Source organism: Equus przewalskii, chromosome 27 (assembly GCF_037783145.1).
Source record: "Equus przewalskii isolate Varuska chromosome 27, EquPr2, whole genome shotgun sequence".
NCBI lineage: Eukaryota > Metazoa > Chordata > Mammalia > Perissodactyla > Equidae > Equus > Equus przewalskii.
In genome coordinates this window covers 3,141,031-3,154,248 of record NC_091857.1, presented here as the reverse complement: position 1 = coordinate 3,154,248, position 13,218 = coordinate 3,141,031, and the positions used below count along the sequence as shown (strand labels likewise).

General features: G+C 39.1%; 1 long non-coding RNA gene across 1 annotated transcript; it reads right to left on the bottom strand.

The window, feature by feature from the left end:
- Positions 1-1,762: 1,762 nt before the first annotated feature.
- Positions 1,763-11,806, bottom strand: LOC139079831 (uncharacterized). Its single transcript, XR_011533773.1, has 2 exons — positions 10,539-11,806; positions 1,763-7,318 (listed from the first exon to the last, which is right to left on the bottom strand). It is a non-coding gene; the product is annotated as an uncharacterized lncRNA (long non-coding RNA).
- Positions 11,807-13,218: the final 1,412 nt, after the last annotated feature.

The window sequence follows — 13,218 nt, the reverse complement described above, 5'->3', positions numbered from 1 at the left end:
AGTAAATGCGTGGTTAAGGTATAATGGCCTTATATTTATCCACATTCAATATTGTTCTTTTAAATACATCAATTGTTCTATCTGCAGAATTTTAGTTTTTACCTCCAAAATAATGCTGGGTCTATTGATTATCATTCCCATCTTTGGGATCATTTACAGATTTTATATGCATTACCAGTTATAAGTAATTGATGTGAGATACGTTGTGGAACAGTCCTTCTCTAACTTTAGAGACACACAGATCACCGGAGAGCTAGTTAAGCACAGGTTCCTGGGCCACGTCCCAGAGACTCTGATTCAGCAGCCTTGAGTACGACTTGAGAACCTGGGTTTCTAACAAGCTGAGAGGTATGACGAGGCAGCCCATCCGTGGGCCACACTTTTCGTTACACTGCTTTAATAAAAGGCCAGAATGTGGCAGTCTTTTAAAACTGCTTTACACTTTCATTCAATAAAACATTTACTGGACATGTAGTACGTATGAATCACCCTGTTGGGAATTGCAAGAAATCCAGCAGTGATTAAGATATGTTCTCTCATCTTAAGGAGTTTATAGTTTAATAACGTTGTATAACATTTTGAAGCATTAAATAAGGACTAAAACAGTGCAAATAAAGTTCTTTGGGCCAAAGAGAAGAAGAAATAATCAGAAATAGTGATGTTTATCTAAAATACTGCAGTCGACTTTGGGAAGTTGATTATCAATCATGTTTTACTGGTTTTTATGTGTTCTTAATGGATGGATAATGTGATGAGAATATCCCACTACCGATCAGCATTATCTGACTTCAAATATTTCTTTCGTACTCTATCTCCATCACTGATGCTATTTTGGAGCCTACCCTTCACGCAGATCTCCTCTATTATATTCTCTATGAGAGAGATTTTAAAAAGAATCAAAATGGTGCAAGAAAAGTTGGAATAAGCATCTGAAAGGGGAGGGAAAGAGAAAAGTGAAGGTGCTAGGGATTTCTCTCTTTCTCCATCAGTCCAAAATGCCAGAATGCTATCTTCAGAGCACTAGACATTTCCTGCAACCTGCATCTATAGATCACGGTCTCACGGCTTTGGACTGTGTTAAACGTAGCCGGGTCTTTGCTCAGAAAAAGGGTCGAGTGAAATGACGAGGATCAAGCAGGCCAAACCAATTCCCTCTGCAGTCAGGTACTGGGGGAAGACATCAGCTCAAATCCAATACCATAGGCTCAGAGCTTTGGGACCTCTTTCTCTGGATTCAAGTTTTGGATCCCTTAATTTTCAGTTGAGCCCTGGGTAAGTGAATTAAATGCTCTGTGCCTCAATTTCCTCATCTGTAAAATGCAGATTAATTTGTATCTTTTGCATAGGATTGTTTTGAGGATTCAATGGATTAATTCAAGTAAAGCACTAAAAAATATCTGGCAGATAGTCGGCACTCAACACATCCTGGTTGTTATTATATTATTACCCTGCAGATGGACCAACAACATCATCTTCTTATACAGAGTAGAGTTGGTTTCTACCAAAAGGATGTTATTTTAAGACCAACAATTTTTTGGAATGTATTATTTGTATATTTTTGGAAATGCATGAAAAATTATAATTTAAAAATATTATGATGTATTATTGAAACATTATGTTTATCCCCTGTGTTTTTCTTTCTCTTATGGAGAAAGGAGAAAGAAATGCCTGTAAAAATCCTTTAAATAGAAAGATATTTAGATAAATTATGTGATAGGTTGTGAAAGTTTACAACAATTTAAGACAAAGAACATAAATAATATAGTATGAGCACTGGTTTTACTTCAGTTTGAAATAATACATAATGTGCTAACAATTTGTACACTATAGAACAAATATTCAAATTCTCGTTTTATGCTCATATTGCATCCTTAGTCCTTATTATTTGTTAAAATATTTCTAAGAGCATTGAACAAGGCCAATATAATAACATAAAATCCTTCCACCTGACAATTAATTGTGGTGAAACATGGTGAAAACGGTGCCTGGTACTCAGCAACACTAGATATGGTAATTCTAAAGTAAGCTGACAAATTATAATTATCAGGATTCAGTCCAGATCCTATGTAGCGGTTTAGACTCAATGTCCTTCTTTAAAAATGCACATTTGGTGACTCTGTTGGCAAAGCCATTTCCTTGACTTCTTCACCCAAAAAAAATTCCCTCCCAGATTACAGTGTCTCGGGACATCCTGTCACTATAGACTGATGTACCCCTTTCCCACCACACGACTGTCAAGGAAACTTAAAACGTGGAGGTGTGTGTGTCTGCACGTGCATATGTACATATTTCCCCGTGCTGATATCCTGCTTCCTCCATATAGCCAGAGACTTTTACACACGAGGATGTTCTCTGTTCTTTTCATTCTCTTGGTATCTACTTGCAAACTGTAGGAGTTGGTGTTCAGATCTTGTGGCAGGAGGCAGATCCTGGGTCAGCTGTGATCCATCCAAGTAAGTGGTTCTCAGCCTTAACTGAACATTGGAACCTCCTGGGGATTGTAGGAGTTCAGATTGTTCTGTAAAATCTTCCCAGGTGATCGTAAAGTGCAGCCAAGTTTGCAGACCATTATCTTAAAACGAACAATTAGATATTTTGTCTTATCACTACCTTCTTGCTATTCTCCCAGCCAATCCTTTTTACCTGGATCCTGCCAACCTCTGATGAAGACACGTATTAGGTTCATTACTGGTGACAAAAAGATTTTCCCCTTTATAACAAAGAATGTATTTGGGAGATGTGTACTTAATTCAAAGGAATTAATAATCATTTGTGCCAGCTTATATATAAGGCACCGTGCTAGCTGCCACTGGAAATACAAAGATGAATTCAATATGGCATTTGCAATCAAGGAACTTGAAATTTGTGGAAAGAGATAAACACATATACAAAGATCTCCCATATCAGAAAAGATTAATGCAGTTTTCTCAACACTGGCTGCACTTTTGAATCACGTGGAGAGTTTTTTAAAAATACTGATGGCCAGCCACCAGAAATACTGATATTAAATCTGGACTGCATCGGAATTCTTTAAGTGTTCCTCAGGTGAGTGATTCTCCAGGCTTCACAGCAGTGAAACAAAGTGCTATGACAATGGGGAAAGGAAAGCTTGGAAGGAGAGGCAGCATTTAATACAAATGCAACCTGCTCATCATGAACTTAGTACCTGGTTGAACCTTTACATGAATTAACTCATCTAATCATCACGATGACCCTTGAAATGGGTGCCATGATGAGCCGTTTTCTTGCAGCTGAGTTACAAAACGTTGAAGTAACTTACCTAAGACCCAGGAGGTCGGGGAGCCCAAACCAGAACCCAGGGAGTCTGACTTGCAGGCTTGTTCTCTCAAGTACTGTGCTATTCTTCCTAAAGAATGGGAATTCAGGAAGTCTGAGGGAAAATACACTGCAGGAAAAAAGTATGAAGGAATGTTTACAGGCAAGGGCTCTGGGGCCAGTCTTGTGACTGTTTGAATACTTGTTGATCACTAAACAGCCACGTTTCTCTGTGACTTGGTTCCTCTCAGCTACAACTGGAATAATAAGTGCACTTGTTTCACAGAGTTGTTGTGAAGATGAAATGAGTTACTAGATTAATAGTAGCAATCATAATTCTTGTTTTGAGGAAAAGAGAAGCTGCTAGGGAAGCTGAAATGCCTGGCTGTGGAATAGTGAGGAATCCAGCGCGCTGGATTATGAGAAGCAGGGTGGCCTATTGTTGGTAGGACCACAATTCTGGGTTTACGCCTAATGTTCCATTGTGATCACTGATGACAGTGCCTGCTTTACTCTTCAGTGTGTCCCGGTTAGAACAATAAAGAGAAAATCTCCCACAGCTATAATATATCAGGCTGCAACATCCTGAGTGAGGGGTTTAGAGGGAGAAGTGCTGAGACGGACTTTGAGTTGGGAAATGCCATAATCAGAAAAAAAAAGTCTGCGCTTTATAAAGTTAACTCAGGCAGCAGCGTGTCGGACTGACTGCAAAACTGTAGAATTTGAAAATTTCCAAATGCAAAGCAGTGTAGGCACGTGCTAGGAAAGATATAGTGGGCATTTGAGGACAGAAATCAGGAGGAGAATGGTTGAGAATGCAACGTATTCTAACGAGACTCAATCTTTAATCTTTGAAGTCAGGGATCAAGCCAGGAATTGTTTCATTATTAAGGCCATGTGTGGCCTGAAACACTCAAAAAGACCAGGCCTCAATAAATTTGGCCAAATTGCCGGTGGTGTGTGGGTTTGGATTTTTCTCACTGCAGGAAATAACAGCAATTCAGGCCAGACCAGAACACACAGTGTCATCTCTCAGTCTTTGTGGCCCACGGCCTGGGAAGGGGGACTAGGTGAGCTGGCTCAACCGTGTGATAATAGAGAGATGGAGAAAGGAGACAAGAGAGGGTTGGTCGCTGTCAGATCTTATAGAAGTTAACTGCCTTCATTTGAAGGAGCAGTGGAGGGCAGCTCCAAGGAGATGCAGCAAGTCGGCCTTGTGTTCTTTACTCAGCGATTTTCACGTGGATAAGATTTCTCAGTCCAAGACCCTTTAAAAGAACATATCACCTCTCACATAACATTCCAGAAACATGGCAAACAACAAGTGTGACTGTGAAGTGAACCTATAACTGGAAACTGAAGCCAGAATTTCTGCATTCCTTGCAAGTACCCATAGTTCCTTTAATTATACTTGGGGCTTGTAAACAGGAAAGTGTTTCACAGATGTAGAGAATCCAAGAAGTAAGCCAAAAAAATGAAATAAATATATAGTCTAGCAAAACCAAACTGGATTAAATCAACCTGATTTACTAAGGGAGAGGAATATTTTGGAGAAATAGTAGCAACAGTAGAATCATATGCAAAATGCTACTTATTTGGGAAAGCTTTGTGACTGAGGGAGATTGTCAATTTTGATAAATATAACAAAGATGTAGGAAGTAAAATAAGGGAAAAGATTTATATTTAGAAATTACAATTTTAAGGAAAAAAATCTATCTCCTTGTCATCACATTTCCCGACCTTCCTTTGAGAGAGATTCTAGAGTCCATTATTTCTGTGGAGATTGCTGAAAATATTTTTACAACTCTCTCCAATATATTTCTACTATTAAATATCTCCATCTTATTTTACTAATTCATGTTTGTCTAAATTCTGAGGTTTTACAGGCTTTTTGGTATTGCAATTCTCTTATCCAGCTCTCCATCTATGGAACATTAGGAAGTCTCTGAGGCCGGTCTGAATCTCATAATTTGGTAGTGAATCAGACCAACGATTTAAGAGGTGGTTTTCAGAGAAAGTCCAATTGTGTTTCAAAACATCTGCAAAGTACGTTTTTCCCCTCAGCATCTAGAAGGCACACATGAAGTTGATTGAGGCCATCAGACGTGAAGTGTTTCAATCGAAGTTATCATCCGCCAGAAGTAAGAATTTGCTCCATTTATTAGCAGCCGACATGTGGTCGATCCCTTGATGCGTTAGCACACTAACGCCGCGCAGCGAGCCGATTATCTAATTTGCTTTCCCGGGGCTCCTCTCCCCTCTGGCGGGTCGTCCCCCTGGCAGGAAGTTGCTTTGGTGACATCTGTTTCTTGTAGAGCTATCAAGAACGATAAGCAGCTTCTTGTATTGCTTGAGTCATGGGGTTTTTCCCCTTTTCCCCAACAGCTAATATGCTCCTTTTCTGCCATATGGAAAACATAAATACCAGAACCTAAAATATCGGAGTAAAAGAGAAATGAGAACGAAACTCATTGAGCGCTGACCGTGAAGGAAATCCTCACGCGAATCCTCAGGCATCGGACATTTTGTGTTACTGTTATTAAATTAGCGACATCAAAAATGTGTCAGCTAGCAAAAATTTTCTTCCTGTCACTCTGTTGAAAAATGTAAATGGGCACAAACTGTTAAAACCTTACCTCATTTCCAGTTATTTATTGCTACCAAAAAACCATCCAAAACTTGGTGGTTTGAAATTATATTTTATTGTGAATCTGATGAATGTGTGGCTAGACTGAGCTCAGCAGGCGCTCCCAGCTCGAGTCTCTGACACATTCGTAGGGAGATAGCTGCTGGCCGTGCAGCCATCTGAAGCCACGATGGACTAGACCAGGGCGGCTCCTTCGGAGGCTGCAGTTGACGGAGGCTGTGGCCGTGGCTGAGCTAGGACCCTAAACTTTAACGCTTAGACCCACCTCTCCACGCGCCTGGGGGCCTGGTAGCTTGGTGTCAGGATGGAGTCTCTGAAGAGCGAGTGTCGCCCGAGATCCTGGCAATAAGACGCAAAGTTTCTTAGGACCCAGATTCAGAAGTCATGGGCATCCCTTCTGTCACCTTCTGTTCAAACGTCACAGTGCCGACTCAAGTTCAAGAGGAAGCGACCACACAGGGCCTGAGTACCAGGGAGCGTGTCTCATTGAAGGGGTAATTTTTGAAGATAAATTATCAGACCTCAAATTAAAACTTTATATAGAAAGCCATGTGAAAAATATTTGAATTTACAGAATTTACAAATTGAAGAATTTCCAGATTTGAATTTATAGCTAGAGAACATCTAATTTCACTCAGTGTCTCCAAGATTAGGCTACATAATATTGAACTACACTGAGTTTCGTCTTCATGACCATATGTTAACAAAAATATGTTTTGTAAATCAGGTTTCACATACTCCCATTACAATATTTGTATTTTAGGCAAAATTTTTCCTTTTTATTTAGTACTGATCATTTCAAATAATGATGGTTAACATTTATTAAGCATTAAGAATGTTCCAGAAATTGTCCATCCCATAACAAACCTATGAGCAGCACTATCATTATCCCACTTTACAGATACTTCAGTAGAGAGAGGCTCGGAGATTAAGAATTTGCTAACAGCCACACAGCTGGTGAGTGGCAGAGCTGCCACATGGTCCCAGGGAACACGGATCCAGAGCGCAGTCTTAAACATGAGAGCTGCCGCAAGGTGCTGTCCTTAGACACGGTGTCTCAGTCACTAGTAGCGTGGTGGTGTTGGCTGCAGTGGGATCCGGGGCAGGTTATAAGTAGCGTCGATTCCCTTTCACCAACCACCACCAGGACCACACCTGTAGCTGAACCAGCTGGCCCTGTTATGCCTCACGGCATGGAAGAACACACGACATGGAAACATGGGGCTCTCTGTAAGAGGGTTTTACAAATCGTCTGTCTAGTATGTGGGCTTTGTTTGGGTGACTTCGAGAGGTTCCTGAGGAAGCAGGAGTTTTCTCTAGATTAGATGCTGTCGGAAGGCAGAGGCAAATCCGTGACTGGGTATCGCAGAGACTCCTAGCTATAAAAAGGGCAGACTAGAACGAGAACAAAGCTGTAATTAGTGAAGAAGCAGCAGTTTTAGAACAAGATTATAAAATGGTCCTGTTTTTGTCTCACTTTCTCACAGTCTCAGGGGGACCTTGGCTGATGTTGGTGTTCTATGAGACTGTTTATGTCCAAAAGGAGAACAACACAGTCTAGCTGTGAGGGCCAGGCCTGCTTCTATGAACACTGAGGTCTTGCTATGAGTGTCAGTTTCTGAATGTTAGGGATTGCTTTTATTATTTCTTACTAGGGTGACGTTTTTTTTTTTTTTTTTTTGGTGAGGAAGATTGGCCCTGAGCTACATCTGTTGCCAATCCTCCTCTTTTCACTTGAGGAAGATTGTTGCTGAGCTAACATCTGTGCCAATCTACCTCCATTCTGTACGTGGGACAACTGCCACAGCATAGCTTGATGAGCAGTGTGTAGGTCCACACCCGGGATCCAAACTAGCAAACCCCACGCCACAGAAGTGGAGTGCACACACTTAAACACTATCCCACCAGGCTGGCCCCAGTAGGGGACTTTTTTGAATGAATATAATACATCTTATTTATTTTAGCACATCATTGTTTTCATTTAATACTTAAGGTGCTGAATCAAATATTTAACCAAAGACAGCATATTTGCCACATGTAATTTTTGAGTTGTTATTAATAAAAATATTTTTGGTTAAAAATCATTTTATTTTTAACTATTAATATACAATATGCATTATATTTTTAAATATGTTATAATTATATTCTGGAAGACAACATTTCTCCAAAAGAATGAATCTCTAATTTTCTAATGGAACTAAAGGGCAAAAGTCTGATGTCTTGACAGGCTGATTTTATATTAATTAGGCATATGTTTTAATATTTGTGTTAAGCTGCTACTTTTACATTAATTGCTTTTAGCTTCATTTTCTGTAACACTTATATTGATAGAAAAAAAACAGAGAGTTTGAACCCAGATATACTGAGAGATCAACATGAAATGTAAGATCCACAGGAAGTCTAGGCCATGTTAATTGTCAGTAAAATACTGCAAGCAAATAAAGACTTGTTTTTCCCCACTTGGCCATCTTGGCTGACTGACTTAAATGTCATTAAGCTCTAAGGCAGGGTTCAGAAAATTAGATTCAGCAGTTGCTAGAATTCAGCATTCAGGCTAAAGAGCACTAGAAGGTGCTTTATTAGGAAAAGAAAGAGAGAAAGAGAGAGAGGGAGAGAGGGAGGGAGGGAGGGAGAGAGAAAGAAGGAAGGAAAGAAGGAAGATTAGTGGCCCCTAAAATCCTGCTCACAGTTCTGTCATTATTTTTGTTTGCCTCCTCCACCAGACGGTGGACCCTCAAGAAGAGGCGAGATGAATATCTCTTTACCTCAGGACTAATGCAATGTCTGCCATCTAATGAGTGCTCAAAAAGTGCCTTTCAAATGAATGAATGAATGGACATTAATTTTTATTCCCCGTTCATAAATAAATTGGCTTAAAAAGAATTTTTTTCTCATAATTAACAAAGTTATACTATGGTTAGTGAAATTGCAACCTAGTTCCGGGAAAGCTACAACAAACAATGTTTCCTTTCAAAATAGTGACTCTGTAACCTATATATGATCTTATTCAACCTTAATGTGAAGTTGCATCTTTTTCTGTGTATGTACCCAGAAGACAAGATGTTTTTTAAAGACTGTTTTATTGTTTTGTTTTTTTAATTTGTTTTAGAAAATACAAAACAGGTGTGGATCATCTGTAGTCATTTAAAGAAACTTACAAATGAATTTTTGAGTATGTATTTTAGAAAACACATGCAAAGTTAGCTTAATTTCCAATGCAAATAAAACAGATATTTATAGATACCACATTAAGTCTTTTAAATTAATATCATAACTTCAAAAAAATGAATTCCAATGTCTAGAGTGCTAAGAACAAATAAAGCAAACTTATAAACCCACAGATATTTACAGCCAGATAGAGCTCATTAAATAGTGTTGCTATACGCTGTTATTCAGGGAAAATTCACGTTTCTTTAGAAATCAGAACTTACAAATGAATATTTTGTTCCATAAATTAGCAGGTGACGATTATGGAATTTATTTTGTTTTGTTGATTCTTCCCATTGTTAATCTTAACTGGGAAAACAACAATAAATAACGCCAACAATTTAAGTTGCCCCAATCAATACTAATTCTATAATTTGTAATCCTAACCAAACTAACTGTTGCCTCTCTTACTTACAACCCCCTTAGAGATTATGTGTAAATAAAAGTTTGTTGGAGGGACCGGCCCTATGGCCGAGTGGTTAAGTTCACACACTCTGCTGCAGCGGCCCAGGCTTTCTCTGGTTCGGATCCTGGGTGTGGACACAGCACCGCTCATCAGGCCACGTTGAGGCGGCGTCCCACATGCTACAACTAGAGGCACTCACAACTAGAATATACAACTATATATAGTGGGAGGACTTGGGGGGCGATAAAGCATAAAAAAAAAAAAGATTGACAACAGTTGTTAGCTCAGGTGCCAATCTTTAAAAGAAAAAAAAAGAAAAAAAGTTTGTTGGATTCCCTAAATATCTTGAGAGTAATGTAAGGAGAAGGTAATCCAAGAAAGAGTCATTTTTCCTTATTAAAGGAGAAACTTAGAAATATTTTATTCACGTTTCCTGGTAAATGTGTTGTAATTGTTTCCATCATGACTTAGCTAATTAATTAAACAAACCAAATTTATCCAACTCAATGAAATACAATAACTTAATTCCTAACTCAGGCTAGAGGACAGAGGAAGAAGCTCAGCAATTTTTTAAGTCATTTAAAATTCTATCTTCATGAACCATATTTCAGATCAAGTGAAAAGAGACGAATTCCTAAAATGGAGGTTACAAACATGGGTTCTTGACTGTATCCATAGAGCTCTTTTGAGTTCCAGTTAGAAACACAGGTACTGTAATAAATGCATTTTTTTCTACTCTAAATACATGTGAGACACATGGCAAGTCATTTGGAAATATATGACATTATAAAATGAAATATTTCACTGCTAATAGAGATCTTATAAAATGGCTACAAAGTGACAGTTGGAGATAATTTTCCTTATATTAAAGACCATCATTTTATCAAAAATTCCCATTGCTAAGCACATGAATATTTGAATATTTTTATCCTCTTTGTAAGAAATACTCTATAACAATACAGCAGGTGACAGTTCATAGCCCAGACCCTCAGAATAACTTACCAAATACTCAGTAAATCAGCATTTGTGCTCTCGGTTATGTTGCTGGTGATTATTTCAAAGATTAGAATCACTGTAACTGATCTCTAGGCCTGGAATATTAATAGCTCAGCTTTATTAAGTAGTTTCTATATGCCAGATAGATGAATTATGATACCAGCTTGGAGTCGGAGAAGCTAAGTAACTTGCACAAGGTCACAAATCTACCAAGTGACAGAGTTAGGATTTGCATCCAGGCAGACGGCTTTGGACCCGCACGCTGAGGCTCTACACCATGCTGGCTCCCTACAGAGCGGCTGGTAGTTCTGCACTTATAGATGAGGAAACCGAAGTCCACAGAGTTAAAATAACTTGAACACAGCCACACAGCAATCTCCATTGATGCCAGAACAAAGCCCAGATAGTTTACTCCCTGTCCCCAAACTTTTCCACTATTGCAGACTGCTCCCAACTTCCCTAGAAGCCTCAATTCTCTCCGTATCATTGATTTCCGCTTCTCTTGTCCTACTCACCTCCTTCCAAGACTTGTGCCTTTTTCCAGAGACCAAACTCTTTGGTCGGTTTCATCCGGGGGCAACCTCATACAACATTCTAGGTCCATCTGGCTTTAGTTTGGGCCATTTGGCCAAAGTGGAAAGACCCTGTACCAGGCCAACTAGATGAGAGTTTAATTTTTAGACTGACAAAAGGATCTGACAAGAGAAAGATAAATAACAAGGAGAGTGAGAAATCCTCAAAACATGAAACACAAGAGAAGAGTGGGGGAAATAAATCTGCAAAAGAGAGAATCCTTGAAAAAAGAGGGATTTTCTGGTTCTGAATCTTTGGAGGGTGATGAGCTGGCTGTCTCCTAGTTGCCACTCCAGAGCCATTCTCCACTCTTATCACGACAGGTCTTGGGACGCTGGGCAATATGGATTGTACCAACAGGTCCTCTTTCCTCCAGCAATGGAAGTCACAGCAGGACCTTGGAGGGAAGAAGGAATGTGAGGTCAGGGATTCATTACCCTAGTTCCATTCTTGCTGGCTCATTGTGGCCCGACCATGAAATTCTTCCAGAGACTTCCTCCACTCAGGCTGCCCTCTCCTTATACTATCTTGCCTCAGTGCCAGGAACCACCTACTCCTTTTGCCCTAGTGACGACGGGCCTGTTACGGTGGTAGCCCCAGAGTAATGCACACTCTGGGTGGTTTCCCCAAGTCCATGACTGATGCAAGAGGTCTGGAAGATGGAGGAGAATTAATCAATAAAATCTCATTGGCAGTAAGTAGAAAATATGAGAACCAAATATTAAGAAGGATTTTCTGAATAGTATCAATGCAGTATGCAGCCTAAGGAAACAGTAATCTTCATCATTTGAAGGTAAAAATCAGGCAGTTAAGACTCTTCAGTACAGTGAATATCTCTGAAAGGAGGCCCCAAACACAGAAGAAATCAAGTCAAAAATAAATTTGTGATTGTTGAAAGTGTACTGTACTCAGTGCCTTAGAGAGCATTACCATTTAATAGCCACTCATTTAATAAAGGTTTTCCTCTCGTTTAGATCCAGTCTTTGAATATTATTTTTTCAAAAAGAGAAAGGCCAAATATAAAAGAAAAATAAGAACATATAAAATTTAGTGTATTTATTATATACTAGGAATTTTGCTAAGTATTTTTTTTAACATCAGGTTTATTGCGGTCTAATTTATATGGAGTTCTAGTCACCCATTTGGGCATAAAGTTCTGAGTTTTGACAAAGGTATATAGTCATGCTGTCACCACGAAAAGTAAGGCATAGAATATTTCCATCACACCAAAAAATTCCTTCCTGCCCATTTGTAATCAGTTCCCTCCCCCAAACCCTAGCCCTGGACCCTGGTAACCACTGATCTGATTTCTGTCTATGTAGGTTTGTACATTCCCAGAATTTTATATGAATGGAATTGCAACACACGTAGCCTTTTGTGTCTGAATTCTTTGCTTTGGCATAATGATTTTGAGAGTCTTCCATATTATTGCGTGTGTTAATAGTTCCTTTTATTGCTGAGAAATATTCTATTAAACCACAATTTCTCCATCCATTTACGCATTGATTCACTTCTGGGTTTTTTCCGGTTTTTAGTGATTATGAATAAAGGACTTATTCTGGTAAGGTCTTTGTGGTAACATATATTTTTATTTCTTTTGGGACATGCATAGTAATGGGATCATTTGAGTCTTATGGTAAGTGTATGTTAGGAAATTACCAAACTATTTTCCTTGTGCTAAGTGGTTAAAAGTATTATCTCATTTATTCCTTAGAATCCTAAATCCTTGTTATCTCATTTAAATCTTAGGAAAGCAGAATTACAGCTTCCTTCCATTTTACAGACCATAAAACTGAGGCTCAGAGAGATGACTGCATGTCCAGTAAATTGTAAGGTCAGAATTTGAATCCAGACACTCAAGCTCATGCTTAAAAAACATGACTATGATGAGAAGCTTGTTATTAAACAAATACTATATTGTGCATCTATTAGGCACCAGTCACTGATTTAGGCCCTGGCAATTTAAGAGTTAAACGAAAACTGACAAAATCTCTGCCCTCAAGGACACTGCACGGAATCTTCAGACCCAGTGTAGAGTTAGGTGCCAAATTACTGGACTAAAGGTACATGGTCTCAGAAATGCAGAGAAACTCGCAGGGTAAAGTCTGGCATA